A 19483-nucleotide genomic window follows, 5' to 3' on the forward strand; every position below is an offset into this window, starting at 1 on the left:
CACCCAGTGCATAAGACAGAAACAAATTGTTGTGTTCCACTGTTGACACAAGTGTTATTGTGATCAATGAATAGTACGTTTCTTTGTTGTTCCCTTGGCATTGTTACCAAATAAATTTGTTTGTATTATGTACTGTCACACATCATTCAATTCTGTACCTTACGTAACACATCATTTGAAGGTAAAGGTAAAGGGCTCCCCTGTGCACAGCACCACGCCATGAAGGCGTATAGGGGGTGTGGGGGTAATGCCCCACACTTTCTTGATCTGGTCATGAGTGGGGGTGATGTGATCAGCATCATGCCCCTGACCGCCTTTACCCCCCAGGGTTAAACCCAGGTACCCATGTTATTCGACGCTGGGTGGGCGCCGGGGCCGCTTCCATTGTTAGAAAAGTTCCCGGATTTGAACCGGTCGGGGATCGAACCCGGGACCTTGAGCATGGTAGTCAGACGCGTTACCGACTGAGCCACCGCGGCCGCTCATCATTGGACATGGTTACACTTTAGATCATTAGGTGATCTTCGGAAGTCATGTACTGCCTACCCGGTTGCATACCAACACAAGGCACATCTGACACATTGTCATGGTTGTAGCATGGAAACGGACGGAACATTTCCGGACATGTGTTCCTATTCCAAATATTGTCTACTCAGTCCCCTCTACTAGCCCTAGGAGTTTGTAAGGGGAATTTCCGAGCACCCTGTATAAATTTCTAATCTTTACAATTATCAGTATGCTGGATAATTTTCAGAAGGTGTATAGTGGACGAGGAAAGCATCTGAACAATTTTCAATGTTTGAAGTTTGTAAAGTGTGAATCTGTTGTGGGAAGCAGTAATAGTGGTAATATTTCATACTAAAATGTAGGGTTGTGGAAGTTGTTGCACTTGTAAATTTTAGTTGATACAAGCGTGTATTGGCACTTTAATAAATACATGTAAAGAAGAAAAAAGAGGAAATGTTAAGATAATGAAATCAAACCTGCCTAACCTACTCGTGTAAGCAATTTGTTAGGGAAATATATTAAAAAAATGTGTAGAATTTGTAAACAAAACTAAATTTAATTCTGCAAAACATAAGTGAACATACCTGCACAGGTGGCAGCACTGGTCATTTTCCTAGGCAAAAGTCTGCAAATGGCTGCTCACTGTGAAACACATATGTGGACTTACATGGGACACAATAATTGTACTGCAAGAAAGATGCAGTTATTCATTACCTCTCTTCACATGTGTATTCAGCTTGTGATTATTGTCAAAGCTTGCCTCAAGTCTATTTTATGTTCAGATATGCTAATCGCTAACTGGACCTTTAGTTTAAAGTGGGACATGACCACCATTATGTGCCTGCAATGGGTAACAAACCTGGGACCCCTTGATAAAGTGGCAATGTTGCCACTAAGCCATCAGGGAGCCTTACGTGCATTTAACCATGTAGCCAATTCATATGCAGAAAAAACGAAGAGATCAGCATCCAACAACAAAGAGCCTGGCCATTTACAATGATTAAACAAGTTAATGAAAAACTGTTCAAACACTAACATATTACTTTTAATAATTGCAGAATACAGATATGTCATGAACACCTGGTGTAATTTAGTGTAGTGTTTATAAAATATAAAGGGCCAACATGAAGTTGATGAGGAAGCATGCAGCCTGCGAGTTTTAACATGATGTACATGTAACAAGATGCAGCATAAAATTATAAAACGGTCGTTATTTTTCATCGGTCAAAATTGCAATTCAAGTAGGACTATTATCTAGATATTACATTGGTACGTACACAAGACATGTCATGCATGTTTACTTTCATAAATTTTGGAACTTTCTAGCATTCGGAAGTTCAAAGGTAGAAAATAAAATATTTGCGTATAACATAACTACTGCGTTGTCGCTCTACGTATCTGCCTAATTGATGATGCTGTGCTATGAATTTAAACTTGTATGTTAACCTAGATTTGACAGCTGTGTCAAGGTGTACAGTGTCATTCAATACAACTCAAAACCACGCCCCTGAATTAACATTTACGCTCGGCATCGATAACCAGTAAAAACTACTCAATTAAATCGCACCCTAGAAAATGCCATTAATTTCGTATGGTTTATTTAACAGGTACGCCTACGAAAAATCTAGCTGGAGTTTGTCTCAAAGTAGTCGAAGTTAGCCAACGCATACGCAAATACTAGTCACGTTCAAATTCCCACATATGAAGTTAATAATATGTTACAACACTGAGAAATCAATCACAGAACTTGCTATTACTATGTCAACACTCGATAAATTGATAGAAAAAACCTCAGAGCAGTAACACACAAGTTATGAACCCCACACTTACTGTGCCCGCTGTTTATTTTCTATGGCACCGGGCAGCATCGTTTGATGCCAATTTGTTTCTATGCACTTGTACCATTCTCCTACTGTGATGGACGGTACTATTGGTAATCATAACAATCAAAAGTTGTTCGTGAAAAACCAATTTGATCATTTTTCAGAGGCACAAACTAATCTACAACAAGCGAATCCGGATATTTCTCCTCCCACTTTGTGTCACTGCTGCCATCTGAGCAAGGAAGAACAACCACTGTAAACAAATGAGACTGGTTTGAGCGTGTTTCGGCACTGGTTTCGGTGTAACAAAGAGCACTCTTATCTTAACATTAAACTAAAGCCTCTAGCATCTCCTAATCTATTATGTTAGTTTGTTTCATTGGATTGCATTAGTTTTATTTCCCCTTTAAATTATTTATAGTGTGATGACAGCATTACTTCTGGCAGATCTGCTAACGTGACACAGCCAGGGAAGAGGCTGTGCCTGTGTTTGAATTCGTTATCTTCAAATGTTATCATAGTAATGTTATCTTTGAGTTGAGGGGAGGTGGCATGCTGTACTGTACACAGAGGTGCAACCACGAATTTTTGTCCACATTGCGAGTGAAGCGAGCAAGAAAATTTTTAGATCCAACTTTTTGCACACTGACAACAAAATTGATTTAATAGGGGGCAAATAATTTCAAGAGGTGTTATGGCATTCTCTTTATTACAAATTTTTCTTTTTCATTTAGATCATTCAGCTCGCAGAGCCGACTCTCGCCGCCCCCTAATTGCGGATGTGAACTTGATAAGACTAGGAAACACCAGGCCCGTAGCCAGCCAGGGGCCGGGGGGGGCTGAGCCAACTGGAACTGCCGTCAGCCCCCCCTGGCACTGAGGTCAGCCCCCTTGACATTAGTAAAATTATTTTATGTAATTTGTTTGCAGTGAAGACTGAAAATGTAGACAGCAAATATTATATTGCTCACAGCTTTGGTGAAGGATAAATGCACAGAGCATGAACAGCACCTATTACATTCGTTCATCTTATTTATAAGAAGAAGTCTATAAGTAGCGGCTTTAGAAAGTTCTTTCATAGGGAAGTTTCTTTATCTGTACCTCCGTTGCCCGTGTCCCCATTTATACAGAAATCTGTGACTTTGACGTCATTATGCAAATTCCCTCCGCATCTGCGTCAAAGGTCAACAGCTCCCAAGTTTTGGGAACGAAGGAGAGTTTTATTGTTTCGGCCGGGGGGTAGAATGTACGCTAGGCACTATAATTGAATATTGTCCATTTTTTCTTGTGTGATATAAATATCTGTATCATCAAAAGTAGTATGGAGTGTGTAGTAAGGGATGATGTCAGTAGCAGCAAATTAACACTTCAAGCGATATTTTAAAATATATAGAAAAAATGTAGTAGGCTATTTGTATGATATTTCTAAATTTTATGTAACTTAGTGACCTCCCTACCCCCCCCCCCACACACACACATAATTTACCTTCATTTAACACTGTCATACTTTTGAAAATGGATTTGATTCACCAAGCCCCCCCTTGATAACCCACGAGCCTCCCCTGAAGATAAATTCTAGCTACGGGCCTGGGAAACACAGACTAGAAATGGAGGAAAGGAGACAGGAGACAGAAGTATCTGATCAGCAGGAGATGCGGCGATGACGTTTAACATTTTTTTCATTTTTCGGGTAGAATTTAAGAAAGTTTAGTCTTCCTTATTTTACGAACATATACAACGTAGAAGAAAATGAATTTGGCCATCTGTACTTCACACGTCTGTACGAACACTGTTATCATCATTATCAATGTAGAAATCCCCCCCTCCCCCTTCACGGATGAAAGATTGATCCTGGCGTTCGGCAAGTCTTGCGATGACTAGGTAAAAATGTCACGCTTCGCCACTGACGGGAGGCCATTGCGAACGAAGCGAGCAAAAAAATTTTACGAAATGTATTTTTATTTGCATTAAATTTGATTTGGTTGGTTGGTTCATTTGGTGTTTTAAGTACACTTTATGCACAGTAAGGCTAATCGGGACTGGACCTACAGTCTAAAGTAGTATCCGAACCACTATGTGCATCCATCGGGAATCGAACCCGGGACCCCTTGATTACAAGGCGACGGTGCATAATATTTGAAATCGAGGGGGCAATTGCTCCTCTGTTGTGACGGTGCTGTGAATCCGCATAATATAATTATATGTTTATTGAAATTATTAATTTCATATTATAAAAATCACTTTATATTAACGTTTAAAAAAATGTATAATTATTACTTTGTACAACGTTAATTATGTTATGTTATTCATTGCACTCTACGCTGTATAAACGAGATATTTGTAATTCTAACGTTGCGATAGCAACGAGAATCAATTCGCGATTAAAATTACCACCTGAGCGCTAGTGTGGCTTCCAATATGGCCGCTCTAAGTAGGATAAATCTTTGTTTACATTCAGCAGTAGTACAAAATAGCAGCGTGTTATCATGACTGGTATGGTAAAAAAACGTTTAAATTACGCATTATTTTTAAATATTGTGAATGCGATGTGAATTCCAGGTTCTCTAACAAACGTGAAGCTGTACTGAGAACGAAGCATTTAATAATGATAGGCAAAAATAACACGGAAAATGCAGACGAAACTATGTATACTCACTGGTTGTCCAAAGCAGTGCTGTATCATCTGCACATCATGTTGTAACTGGGGTTCTCGGAAATTATTTGAAAATAAAGGAATTGAAATTGACCTGTACTTGAAAAGCTGGGACAGGAGAAAATTGCGAACATATCGTTGCAGTTCTTTCTCGAAAGAGAAAGGCTGGTTTAATAATAATATTCACGATTTCATGACCAGGCTATACTCACTGAGAAAGGACATCGTACTGAATGAAACAGTAACATTAGCATGTCCACTTTTTTTCTGGTTACATTTGACATTAATTCATTCTCAAACTATTTTCATCTTCTCTCTTAATCGACTTGCACCTGTTCCAAATTTCACACATACGTAATACCGGTAATACATGGACACATTGGGTAAGACGCTTCATGATTTTTCGAGAAAAAAAGCTTTATTTATAAAGTACAATTTAAAACTTTACTTTCATAGTAATATATATTTATCTCTCGAAAAATAAAGTAAGCAGACTCGTGCATTCTTCGTAATTTCCTTGTCGAATTACAGTGTTATATTCCCCATACCAATCTTCTTTCAATTACGTTTTCCCTGATTTATTAACAAATTTCATTTTGTTGATTCCACTGGGTGGAAACACATGAAAACTTTTAATTTGTTCTGACCTATAAAACGATTTAGAGCAAAAAAAAAAAAAACCTGAACAGTAGACCTTACTCTCTCGCATATTCCCCATGCTTTAGCAGACTTCAATACAACGTATCCTACTTAGAGTACTTCCTGAAAATCCCACCAGATGGCATATCGGTTAATTTTAATCGCGAATAGTCAGTATGTAGTAGTGTGTCTGACAAAAATGGAAATATAGGTAATAGTGAACTGCATATTGCTCAGTTATTTCACTAATATATAGACCTATAGAAGTTGTATCTTCACCTTCGCGTTTTAGTTGTAATCGTGCAAATAATTGACTTGTGAACGTCACACTGTGCCCCCTGCAGGTGCCCTTGGCCGTCAATGTTTGCCCCCGAATCGATTTTCGTCCAAGGTTTGGGGGCAATGCCCCTGCCCCTGTGGTTGCGCCACTGACTGTACAGTATTGTGGAACATTATCAGCACGATCTTGAGTGATGTGTTTTGCGTGTTAACTTACACCATTGTTCTCGTGAATCTAGTTTGTACATAAATTTATATTATGTACGCGTCAAGTAATCCTTATAATCTGAGATCCAAAACAAGTCTTACAGCTAGATCTATCAATTGTTGTGATGAACCTGATGAATCACAAAATAAGAATGGTGCCATGAATATGGTGAAGTGCTGCAAAGATCCCGACAAGGAAAGGTTGGTAGCTTGTGAAAATTGTGGCCATTGGTATCATTTAGAATGTTTGGGTTTGTCCGATAAGCATTGGGAATTATACCAGTTAAATGAAAATTATTTCTGTAGAGATTGTGATCCATCTTATGATCCGTTCAGTATTGAAGCTTTTGTGCAATGGAAAAGAAGTCAAGAAAATGTTCAAGAAATTGACATTCGTCCTTCTGTGTTGGCAGAGACGTCAACGAGGCAAAGTAATGTTCCTTTTCAAATGTTTGATCTGCTGGCAGAGTTAAGAAAAATCAGCGAGTCACAACAGATGGAATTTACAAAAATTAGGGAAAGATTCTATGAGGCAAACTCAAGAGCTTGAGTTTACAAAAATGAGGCAAACTCAAGAGCTTGAGTTTACAAAAATGAGGCAAACTCAAGAGTCTCAACAGCTTGAGTTTACAAAAATGAGGCAAACTCAAGAGTCTCAACAGCTTGAGTTTACAAAAATGAGGCAAACTCAAGAGTCTCAACAGCTTGAGTTTACAAAAATCAGGGAATCTCAACAGGAAATTCAAAATTCACAGCAACTACTCAAGCTTGACTTCCACGAATTGAGTACATCGTTACGAAAGGAATTAGCTGAAGTTGCAGAGTCCTGCAAATTAGCAACACGTTCATTACATCAGGAAATGGAAAGAGAAATGCAAGGACTAACAGAGAAAATCGAGGAAGTAAACACTACTTGTACAGAGAATTCTGATAAACTTGCTGGCTTGAATGATCAGATTACAGAATGCCAGAACAATGTTTCAGGATTGTCTCGGCAAGTTCAAAGACTTGAGCCGTTGTGAGCAAGGATGAAATAACTAAGAGCGTGGAAGCATGTGAGGAAAATATTACTAAGTTAACATCTAATATTTCGACTAATGTTGAATCAAGTAATCCTGTACAAGTTTACAGTTCTCATGTGAATAGTAACTGTCAACCTGGTATTCCTGCACGGAACCTAACCTCTCCGAAATCATCTGATTCTTCAGCGTGTGATGTTTCTGATGATGAACACAATCGCATTGCTTCACAAAGACACAAACGTTCTAGAAATAATCGAGTGAGAACTAGTAATACTAACAAGTTATGTCAATCAACCCGTTCTTTATATTCTGATGGTTCTGGTCAGGAAAGAAAGAGGCAAGTAAACCAAAAGTCAGCAAATCCGCAGAATCATCGATGTGATTATCTTGACAATTGCATGCGTTCGCTTACTCAAGAACCTCGACGGTTGGTAAGATTGAATGAACTTACTGTTCTTCCTAAATATTCTGGAGATCCTGAAAAATCAAGCCCACATAAGTTTATTAAAACTTTAACGTCCTACTTAGACTTACTGCAAGTTCCTGACATGCAAAGGCTTGAATGTATTACTAATTGTTTTCAAGGACCTGCAGAAGGTTGGTATAATACTCATGTCGATTCGTTTACATCGTACAAACAGTTCGTTGACGAATTTCTGAATCACTACACGTCTTATTCGTTAACTCAGGCTCAATTATCTGAACTTAAAAGTCGTAAATATGATCCTAAATCGACGAGCAGTATGGAAGTTTTTGCTATTCGTACGCATTCAGCATATTATAATTTAGTTGATCGTCCGAATGATGCAGAAGTTATTGATATTTTAATCAATCAGTTGCCCACATCTATTGCACAAACAATATTAGCTGCTAGATTAGTTAAAATGGATGATGTAATTGCGTTACTGAGGTTGGATTTAGTGAATTCAAGATCAAACAAGAGTTTTAATGTTCATGATAATGTACGTGAAAAAAATTTCCGACATGATGGGAATAATTCGAAAAGTTGTACAGACAATAAAAGTGCAAGGGCAAAACTGAGAGTTCAAAGTGTTGCTAAAAGTTCATCGTTTGTGAACGATGATGAACCTAATGGAAATCAAGGTTCAAGACGTAACGTAAGACCTGATGATAGTGTTCATTTTGTTTCTTCTAGCGATGAAAATAAAAGAATTAAGATTCCACGTACAGATGTTCCGTTTGTTGCTGAAAACCAACAATCAAACTCCAGCCAAAAGACGATGATATTTAATAGAAATAATAATTTTGGGAAATCTAACCTAACTAACAGACCATATAATCGTTACAGACGTAATGGTGCAGGAACTCAAAATTTCCGGCAAAATAGAAGTCCACAAAGCTCACGATACTTCAACAATAATGGTAGATTTATGAGCAACAGTTTCAATGCCAGAAACGAGCAAGAACAACAGCAATTTACACTGCGTCCTAACTCTCACTTCTCTAACAATAATTTCCACTCATTCCAACCATGCAGTGTATGTGCCAATTGCGGATATTCGTCTTCTCAGTTGTCAACGGGAAACAGTTGCAATGCAACTGCAGTGGCGAATACTCCATTAAATGAAAATGCTCCATCTTTCGATCCAAGAGAAACTTCTTGTAAACAGTTCGTTTCTTCTGTCCCTGAAGCAACATTAAACGAACGTCGCGGGTGAATGTGGACCAGTTTGCTCGCACTAACATAATGGAGGGTCCGGCTAAATCATATCGTAGTGATAATATAGGCACAACTTGTCAGTATGCTGTATTAAGTAATTCCGTTTTATCTGAAGTTGATCATTGTTATCCACTTTCAATATTTTTTCAATTAGATTGGTACGAAGATGAACCTACTTGGATTTTAAATGATACTGGTATACCTACTCCTATTACTGATCAACCTCTGATCACAGGAACAGTTTGCGGTATTACCATACAGTGTGTCATCGACAGTGGAAGCCAGTGTAATTTAGTCAGTTATGAATTATGGTGCACTATAAAATCAATTATTCCGTGTGCCAAACTGGATACAGTGGATCAACTTAAGTTATTGCCGTTTGCAGGATATCAGAAGTTTCGTGTTGCTGGTCGGAAGATTATAAGTATTTCAATTAACTCGGAAGTTTTTTCTTTGGAGATGGTTGTATTGAAGCAACTGCATGCTGAATTAATTCTCGGAATACCATTTTTAAGGCAATACAAAGCTGTACTCGATTTTAGAAGAAACGAAATTAGTTTGATGGCGTCTACTGGTTCCGAATTGGTTCAGCCATTAAATTCTAGCAAAAGCACAACTGATAGGGATTCCTGCCAGATGCAGGAAGTTACTATAGTCAAAGAAGTAGAAAATTTACTTGTTGTTTCTCTAGATCAGATCACAACGAAGGTGCGGTCGTGTGAAGCACTCAACACGGAGCAGCAGTCTCAGCTTGAGAATCTAATAATAGAATATCATAGTTTGTTTTCTGATCGACCCCGATCTGCATTCGTAGAACCTTATCAAATTGAACTAGACACAAAGGAACCAATTAAGGCACCTATATATCCAGTACCGTTCGCCAAAAGAGCAGCGTTAGAAAAGGAACTAGAAAAATGGAAAGCCTGGGGAATAATTAAAGAGATGTCTTCACCTTATTTGAACCCAGTACATATCGTCCCAAAATCTAATGGTGAGTGGCGTCCAATGGTGGATTTTCGTCGCCTAAACCAACATGTAATTTCACCACTTACCCATGTTGAACCGATAAACGAGCTACTTCAACATTTTAAGGGTGCAAGATATTTTTCTTCGATTGATCTCTCCTGTGGATATTTTCAAATACCACTTACGCCCAACTCATATAAGTACACAGCTTTTTCGTATCGAGGACGACAGCACGTGTTTTGTTACTTGCCATTTGGTATAAAATCAGCTGTTTCTGTTTTTGTTGAAAGAATGAATAAGGTGTTTGGACCAGAGACTCATTCATTTCTGATGATATATGTGGATGACATTTTAATATTTAGCCCAACAATAGAGAAACATTTTGAACATCTTGATTATGTTCTACAGACATTGCAGAAGACGAACATGTCCATAAAATTTGCCAAATGCAAATTTTTCCAAACGGAAATTAAGTTTTTGGGTCATGTGGTGTCTGGTTCTGAGATTAAGGTCGATCATGATAAAGACTCAGCTATTCTACAGTTTCCTGTTCCTCAAAACAAAAAGTCACTTCGCAAATTTTTAGGACTGGCAAATTGGAGGAATCGTTTTATACAGGGATTTTCAGATATCGCTAGTCCATTATATCATCTTTTACGCAAGAATGTGCCATTTTATTGGACACCTCAGTGTCAAGAAGCTTTCTTGTTATTAAAGAATGCTCTAATTTCAGCACCAGCATTGAGTCAACCCGACTTTGAGTTGAGGTTTTGTGTTTCTGTTGATGCAAGCCAGAAAGGATTGGGTTGTGTACTTTGGCAAGTTGATAATGATGAAATTCGTGTCATACAATATGGCAGTCGTGCTCTTAGAGGAGCAGAGATTACATATAGTACACACGAATTGGAATGTTTAGCTATATTATTTGCTCTGGAAAAATTTGCTATATATCTTAAAGGAACTGATTTCAACTTATATTCAGATCATAAGTCGTTGTCTTGGCTTAAAACTGCACAATCACTTAATTCTCGTCTTACGAAATGGGCTCTCAAACTGCAGTGTTTTGATTTCACGTTATATCATGTCCCAGGAGTTTCGAATAATATTGCTGATACGTTGAGCAGATTTCCGCCTTGTACTACTTATTCTGCACTTGATGATAAATTATATATCAATCAAGTAATTGTGGAAGATTCACAAGATGATACTTCTTCTATTTGGTTAAAAGCTCAACGAGCAGATGAAAAATGCAATAATGTAATTTCTCACCTGGAAGATAGTACAACTGATAAAAACTTTTCAAAGTATCTTCTTCACAACAAAATTCTTTTTTATAAACCAAATTCAGATGAAATTTGTAAACTTGTAGTGCCACGTGAGCTTATACCTTTGATATTGCACAAAATGCATGATTTAAATGGACATTTTGGTTATCAGAAGGTTTTAGCAGCTTGTAGAAGGGCATATTTTTGGCCGTACATGAGAAAATCAATTAGAAATTACCTGAAAGATTGCTTAGAATGTGCACGAATAAAGATTGTAGGTCGGCCGTTGCGGAGAGTTGAATATCACGTCGATTCTCACCAACCTCACGATTTCCTCTCTATTGATTTAATCGGAAAATTACCAAGATCACGTACATATGAATACCTCCTCACAATTGTAGACGTTATGTCAAAGTTTGTTATGATTTATCCGTTAAGAAAAGCAACTGCCAGGGAAATTATCAATCGTTTTGAAGAACAATATTTTAAACATTACCCTGTATGTAATGTATTATTATCAGATTGTGGAAGCCAATTTACATCAAATGAGTGGAAAGCCTACATGGATTCAAGAAAAATTAAGCATATTACTACCACTACATACAATCCGAAATCTAATCCTATTGAGAGGTACAATAAGGAGATTGTTAGATTACTGCGATTATTCTGCAATGATAATCACACCAGTTGGTATCCAAGAATAAATTCTATTATTCAGTTATTAAATCATTCATGCTCTTCAGTTACCGGATTATGTCCTAGTGAACTTTTCTTACATGAAGATATGAAGGACTCAATATTTGAAGAAATCAGCTGGCCAGAACAAATTAAATCTTTGCCATGGAAACGCAAATTGTTTTTAGCAGAAATCAGGACTAGACAATGTAATAAATCCTCATACCACCTCATATTTCCTTGTATACTGTCATTACTTATTTCCAGAACTTCGATCTAATACTTTCACTCTCTTACATCCTTTGATCTATCAACTAGATATTCCATTATATACTCAATGTTCAATCCACTTCAGAGATCTAGGTTTACATGCATTGTACAGAGAAAAATGGCCAATGCATGTAATGATTTACACCGATGGTTCTAAGAATAACAATAGTGTAGGATGTGCCTATTACATCCCAGAGAAAAACATTTATCAACAATTTAGATTACCTATAGATTGATCTATTTTTACTGCGGAAAGTTACGCCCTATACAAAGCCTTACAATATGGAATAGCGGAAGACTTTAAAAAAATTCTTCTCCTTACAGATTCGCTGAGTGTTCTTCAAGCATTATCTACATCCTATCCCAAATTATGTCACCAATCATATCTTATTATTTTAATTATTCAACAAATTCAACTTGCTTTCAAAAGAAACATTGACATACAATTCAGTTATGTCAAAGCACATGATATTAATGTAGGAAATGATAGAGTGGACATATACGCTAAACAGGCCAGAGATTTACAACTCATAAGTTTCAATAGGTTAATGTATACTGATTTATTACCACGAGTAAAAATCAAACTTATGGAACAATGGAATGAATGGTGCAAAGATCAATTTAAGTTTGTTGGCAACACATATAGATGGATTGCAGAATTTAAATCTAAAGTCCCTTGGTTCAATTCATACACACTCCCACGGCAAGTCATAGTTTTTATTAATAGATTAAGAACAGGACACGTACGTACACCAGCACATTTAGCAAAAATAAAAATTAAAACTCAAGAAAATTGTAAATGTGGCAATAATAATCCTGATGCTCAACATTTAATTCTAGAATGCCCAATCTATTCAGATCAACAAATCATACTCTACAAAGGTTTTCAACGTTTAAAAATTCCATTTCCAATATCACTATCATCCATTTTAACAGATTTATCCCCTTCATTAATATGGATGCTGTATGCATATTCTCGAAAATGTAGACTTGAAATATAAAGTGATTTTTAAGAAACAGCAAAATGGACAAAAAAAAGTGAATTATTTATAATAATTGTTATATATTTGTGATTCCGATTATTTTGTGAGACTAACTGCCAACTTTAGAAGAAAACATTAAAAGAAATAAAAAAAACAAAAACAATAACGATGTCCAAAGTCGACAAGATAATGCTGACAGGGACAAAAAAAAAAGAAGAAGAAGAAGAACAGGACTAGACAATCTAGAAGAAGTAGGAAGATTAAGAATGCATTGAACTCGATCAAACTTCAAACAGGAGATTTGGTTATGATAAAAAATAGGCAAGTTAGTTCCAAAATTAACAGCCAGATTCATAAATTGTTCAACTTGTATATTGGGCTATTCCTTGTCAAGGAAATTAAGGACAATAATGCAATTCTTTACACAATGAACCAGCAATATTATGACAAGGTGAACTTTTCAAATCTTCGAGTGTTTAACTGTTCGGAAGAAAAGAGGAATCAACTCTTGTCTGAGAATTAAATTTATGAGAGTAGATACTTGAAAAAAATGAAACCATTCTGTTTATTATTTTGTACAATTGAATGTTGTATTATGTTCTGATTTGTTATTACCTGTTAGGCACAAATCTGTTTATGTGCACGTTGTTGTCGAATGTCAGATAATATTGTCCATTTGTAACTTTGTTGTAGTTATGTTGATACACATCTGACTGATTTATAAATGAAAACTCCTCCTCGTTGTTTCGTAGTTTTCATTTTCCCGGAGGAGGGGAATGTTGTGACGGTGCTGTGAATCCGCACAATATAATTATATGTTTATTGAAATTATTAATTTCATATTATAAAAATCACTTTATATTAACGTTTAAAAAAATGTATAATTATTACTTTGTACAACGTTAATTATGTTATGTTATTCATTGCACTCTACGCTGTATAAACGAGATATTTGTAATTCTAACGTTGCGATAGCAACGAGAATCAATAGTCAGTATGTAGTAGTGTGTCTGACAAAAATGGAAATATAGGTAATAGTGAACTGCATATTGCTCAGTTATTTCACTAATATATAGACCTATAGAAGTTGTATCTTCACCTTCGCGTTTTAGTTGTAATCGTGCAAATAATTGACTTGTGAACGTCACACTGTGCCCCCTGCAGGTGCCCTTGGCCGTCAATGTTTGCCCCCGAATCGATTTTCGTCCAAGGTTTGGGGGCAATGCCCCTGCCCCTGTGGTTGCGCCACTGACTGTACAACACGCCAATATCTTACATATGATACATTTTTCTGGATTATTGGATGCCACGCCCCCCCCCCCCCCTTGCATGGAAGGGAATATCATCACGTTAACAAGAAAAAACAGCGTGACGAAGTGGAAGTTCCCGGTGAATCAATATAATTTTATTCAGTGGGCGTACAGACCGGAAAGCTTTTCGAAGTGACAAGCGATACGCCAAACGTGTGACTTGAAAACCAACCCTCAGAACAGTGGCGTGCCCAAAGGGTGTTGGTGGAAATCATAACCACTCCCCACCCTTTTGCCGCATTTAAGGCAAAGATCCCTGTGCACTTTACACCATGCCAGGAGGCATATAAAGGGGTGTGTGGGGGTAGGGACCACACATTCTATCGATCTCGGTCAATTTGGAGGTGATGTGATCAACATCGCGCTCCGGTCGCCTTTACTTATCAGGTGCTCCTAGGTATCCATTTAATTGAGGCTGGGTGAAACCCAGAACCACTTATGCGGGGATAAGTTCGGAAAAAGTACCGACCTTAGATCACCCAACCCGGGAACTGAACCCAGATCTCCCATGGCAGTTATAGACGCCCTACCGACTAGACTGCCGTGGCTCCGCCTTTGCCTCAGTATACCTAAAAAAGAACATCAAAACAGAAGAAGATGGCACAATGAAGACTGACTACTAAAACACTGGTAACCCCATGGGCGTCGCCAGAAACTTTTGCAGTGGGGGCGGACAAATGATAAAAGTTGAATAGTATAAAAATAGTATTATTACCACGGTTATAAATGTTATTATATAATAATAAAATAAATAATGTAAACTAACAAAAATAAATTTTATTCGAAATAATAATAATAATTAATTACTATTATTATGTAAATGGGGACACTCGATCAACAAAACAAGTGAATACAAGCCAGGGACGTCGGAACTTATTTTGAAGTGGGGGGGGGGGGCAGGTTTTCAAATCTACCAACTGGTTTTTAGAAAACATTTGAATACACCAATGTACATTGCAGGAGCGTATATTCCAGGCTAGCTAGGCTATCTGCGAAGCCTGAAGCCTAGAAAGTAAAATACTGAAGAGAAATCTATTATAAACTGTGTGAATTAAGCTGATTTTAAAAAAGAAGATGATGGCGATTCTGAAGTTGGAAACCTGAATTCTTAGGAGTTGGCAACTTGAATTCTTATAAGTTGGCAACTTAATTCTTAGGAGTTGGCAACCTTAATTTTTAGAAGTTGGCAACCTAAATTTTTATAAGTTTGCAACCTGACTACCGTTGGGTTGGCAACGTGGCTTCCTTGAAGACGTCAAGAATGAGTCTAGTCGTCTCCCTTCCTCCATAGCCTAGGACCAGGTGTCATAGTGAGATAGCTCAGACTCAACATACGCCACTGGTACATTGGGTATGAGGACCCACCTTTTGGGACATAACACAACAATGGCCGCCATTTTTAAATCCACCATTTTGAATTGCCGTCCATTTTTTTTTAAAATGGGAAGGTGTCTTGTGGGGTATCAAAACACATTAAAATTTTGCCAGGAATTCATTTCTGGAATCAGATTTCACGTAACTGTTACGGTGTAGGCGTTATTGGCATCCAAAAGTCTGCAAGCCTTATTCTATTGCAGGTGACATATGATGGCGTTGACGAAGCAAGAGCAAATTGAAGTGATCCTGATGTCTGGGGAACGAAGCAGTCGAGTCGCTGCAGCAGATTTCAACAGGCGCCACCGATTTCACATACACTGTTGCATGTCTCCTATCCATATTCAAGGAAACTAAAAGTGTGTCCGACAGGCGACGTAATGGTCGTCCCAAATCTTCCACTGACGAGATAACTTCGACGATGGTCTTGGCTGCCTTTGCGAAGAGCCCACAATGCAGCACTCGGCGTCTCACAAGTGAAATTGGTGTTAGTCGTTCCTCCATTATGCGTATTCTTCATAGCAACAAGTGGCACCCATTTAAGATCCGAATGCTGCAAAAACTTTCTGAGGATGACCCAGACAGACGTCTCGAGTTCTGTACGTGGGCATCACGTCAACATCAGAACAACCCTACATTCCCACAGAGTATCCTATTCAGTGACGAGGCAATGTTTTATGTCAGTGGCAAAGTGAACCGGCAGAATCACCGATATTGGTGTGATGAAAATCCCCACTAGATTGACCCATCCAATTTTGTTGGAGATGTTAAAATCATGGTGTGGTGTCGGATATGGGGCACCCGTGTGGTTGGACAAATCTTTATCGATGGAACCCTTAATTCCGAGCGATACTTGGACATGCTAAGACACACTGTCTTTCCTTCCCTTTTGAATGAAGATGGTACATTCCCTTCGTTTTCCAAGATGGTGCTCCGCCACACTATCGGCTAATTGTTCGTCAGTGGCTCGATGTCCAGTTACCTGGGTAATGGATTGGTCAACGTGGCCCAGTGGAATGACCACCAAGATCACCCGACCTCACACCTATGGACTTTTATTTGTGGGGCATTTGAAGCAACTCGTTTACGCAGAGAAAATTCGTGATGTTCACCATCTGCTTCTGCGAGTGTCTGCTGACTGGATTACGCGACTGGAGTTACGCAATCAACAAGACGGTCGGCATATTGAACACATCATTGAGACCTTCAGTGTCAACTTTGGATGCCAATAATGCCTACACCGTAACAGTTATGTGAAATCTGATTCCAGAAATGAATTCCTGACAAAATTTTAATGTGTTTTGATACCCCACATGAATCCCTTCCTATTTAAAAAAAAATGGACGGCAATTCAAAATGGCGGATTTCAAATGGCGACCATTGTTATGTTATGCCCCAAAAGGTGGGCCCTCATACCCAATGTACATTAGTGTATTCAAATGTTTCATTTTCATTACAACTTCTGAAATAATAGGCTGTACTGCGACTTTTGGACCACCCTGTACTTTTCAAAGGGGGCGAAGTACATGCAAACGTATTGAGAAAATCCATGTTTCTGAAACTTTCTGATCGTTGTGTTGCAAAGAAGACATTTTATCATTTTATAAATCGTACAGGGGAGTATCCAGAAATAAAATTTGAGGGGGGGGGTTCAACCAGGGGTGCCCATCCTCCAAGGCCAATGGCGTGTCCTCCTCTATAATGATTAAATGATAGTTATCTTCTTTTTTATTATTATTGTTGTGTTTTGTTCTTCTTCGAACCGTAATTTCAGAATTGTATGTCTGTTGACACTTTTCAGAAGCAATATGAAATATTTCACTGAATTCTTCATTTGAAATTTCACGAAGTCTCTGAAGCAGTTCTTTGACGTCTCTTGGCTAAGGAAGAGCAGAAGCTAAATTCTGATGAAGGCTCTAAATACTTTGACAACTGTACAGTAAAACTCAAAAGCTCTTCTCGGATAAAGTGTACAATTAAGAAAGTCCCCTTTTTCAACTTCGGCTACATCACTTGCTTGGGATGGTTCACTCGGACAGCTCCGCTTAACTGACAAGGTTCAAGAAATTTAACAACAAAAACATATAGTGAATCATGTCTTTCTAGAAATCGAGTTTCACACATTGACAATAGTCTTTTAATATCTGGTACATAATGCAATGTATTTTTTGTTTAGTATTTCATTTAGTGGATGTTACTTTCAAAGACCACAAAAAATAAAGGAATTTGGGGCGACCCATCCCCTGGATACGCCCTTGAAATCGTAGTATAATATTAACCAAAACGTCGCATAATAAAGAAGAATTACATGAATGAAAGAGTTAAAATAAATAATTTAATGAGAGATTTAGTTTACGTATTTTACTTCACTTTTCTTCCGTTTTGGCTAATCGCTAAGGCAGTCGCTGAGATTGAGGTAATATGGTATATTTATTTTGTAGGTGCTTTCTCATATTTTAATACATAAAACATTTTTGCTCCTAAAAAAATTACAGCCATAACAATATGAACTCAACCCCCCCTCCCTCTCCCAAGCACGCGCCTGTGCTTACCCTTCAAGTGACACCACTGAATGTACATTACTGACAAACAAATAGATTTTCTTAAAATTTCACAATCAACAGAGACGAATGCTCTGGTGGTACATAATAATAATTCCCTTTATTACATTACATTACATATTGAATTTGCATTATCATATAATTTATCAACTATAAGCAACAAAATATACACGTACGTATTACAGCTATTCAATACATGTAATAAGGGGGGAACCCCCGAAGTAAGCCCTGCTCCTCCCGCCTACATTCGAGGGTATGGTCTTATTGTCCTGGTTCCTAAAAATATACCAGGAAGTCAGTTGCTCCGAATTTGACGGTTCCCCCGACTTTATTTCCTCTTTTTATTACTATTTGATTGCATTTTAAAATAGGTATAATAATAAGTTGTAATGCTATACAAGATATAATTGATGTATACAATACTTTATGTGATATTATTTCTGTTCTGGGATCCAGAACAGAGGACATGAACCTCCTGAGTGACATTACATTACATGTAAACATTTTTTTTTTTCTAAACCAATTTAAATAGTGTGAATATAACATTTTCCATTATTGTACTGTTTCTAATTTCGACTCTTATGTTTACATGGTAGGACAGTATTAACAATATTAATAATATTATTTTAACAACATCATGAAGAGCATCTTCAATAACATTCTCGATAACGTTTCAAGGGCAGTGAGACAGGCATGCATAATCTCGGAGTCGCAGTGGATTCCGTTCGGGCATTCCAGAGCGGTTTGATATACAAGATTATTTTCTTCATCAAACCCACAGAACCCAACTCACAAGTCCGCATCCTGCACTAACACTGATTGCTATTCATTCATTAAGAAAGAAGAGATAAAATTAAAATTTTGGAGTGTGATATTTGTATTTGAATATTGGCTTCCTTCTCGCTTGTTCTTTAGGGTCGTTGTCGCCGCATGCACAACTGCTTATCTGGCAGCTCTGGTGGTACAGTTTCAGATTCCTTGTTTCTATCCTTCCTCCTATCATCCTCTCCACTCTGGTCCAACATTACAATATGTATATACAGGCAGGGGCGCCGACTTGTCAAAATTATTGAGGGGGGCTCTGATCACTGTAATAAATTAATGAATGACTCCCTCCCTCCCTTTTTAAGTTTTGGCATCGGTTTTCGGAATCTCGCAAAAGCCCATGAATTCCTCAAAATATCAAAATTTTCATCCACAGTTCAAATGCAGAATGTCAATTGTTCACATTCCCGACTTTTAATATCTGCTACCACGGAGCGCAAAAC

General features: G+C 37.8%; 1 protein-coding gene across 4 annotated transcripts in view; it reads right to left on the reverse strand.

Moving 5' to 3' along the window:
• Window positions 1-2555, reverse strand: part of GAPcenA (GTPase activating protein and centrosome-associated) — a 70657-nt gene extending 68102 nt beyond the window's left edge. For 3 of the 4 annotated variants that reach the window (XM_083135624.1, XM_083135625.1, XM_083135622.1), the window contains exon 1: window positions 2338-2555. The gene's annotated coding sequence lies outside the window, so the exon portion shown is untranslated. Of the gene's footprint in view, window positions 1-1091; window positions 1194-2337 lie in introns of all 4 variants that reach the window. The other variant, XM_083135623.1, reaches the window with a different exon arrangement.
• Window positions 2556-19483: the final 16928 nt, after the last annotated feature.

The sequence above is a fragment of the Lepisma saccharinum genome, chromosome 14 (genome assembly GCF_977018435.1).
Source record: "Lepisma saccharinum chromosome 14, izLepSacc3.1, whole genome shotgun sequence".
In the NCBI taxonomy this organism is placed as follows: Eukaryota; Metazoa; Arthropoda; class Insecta; order Zygentoma; family Lepismatidae; genus Lepisma; species Lepisma saccharinum.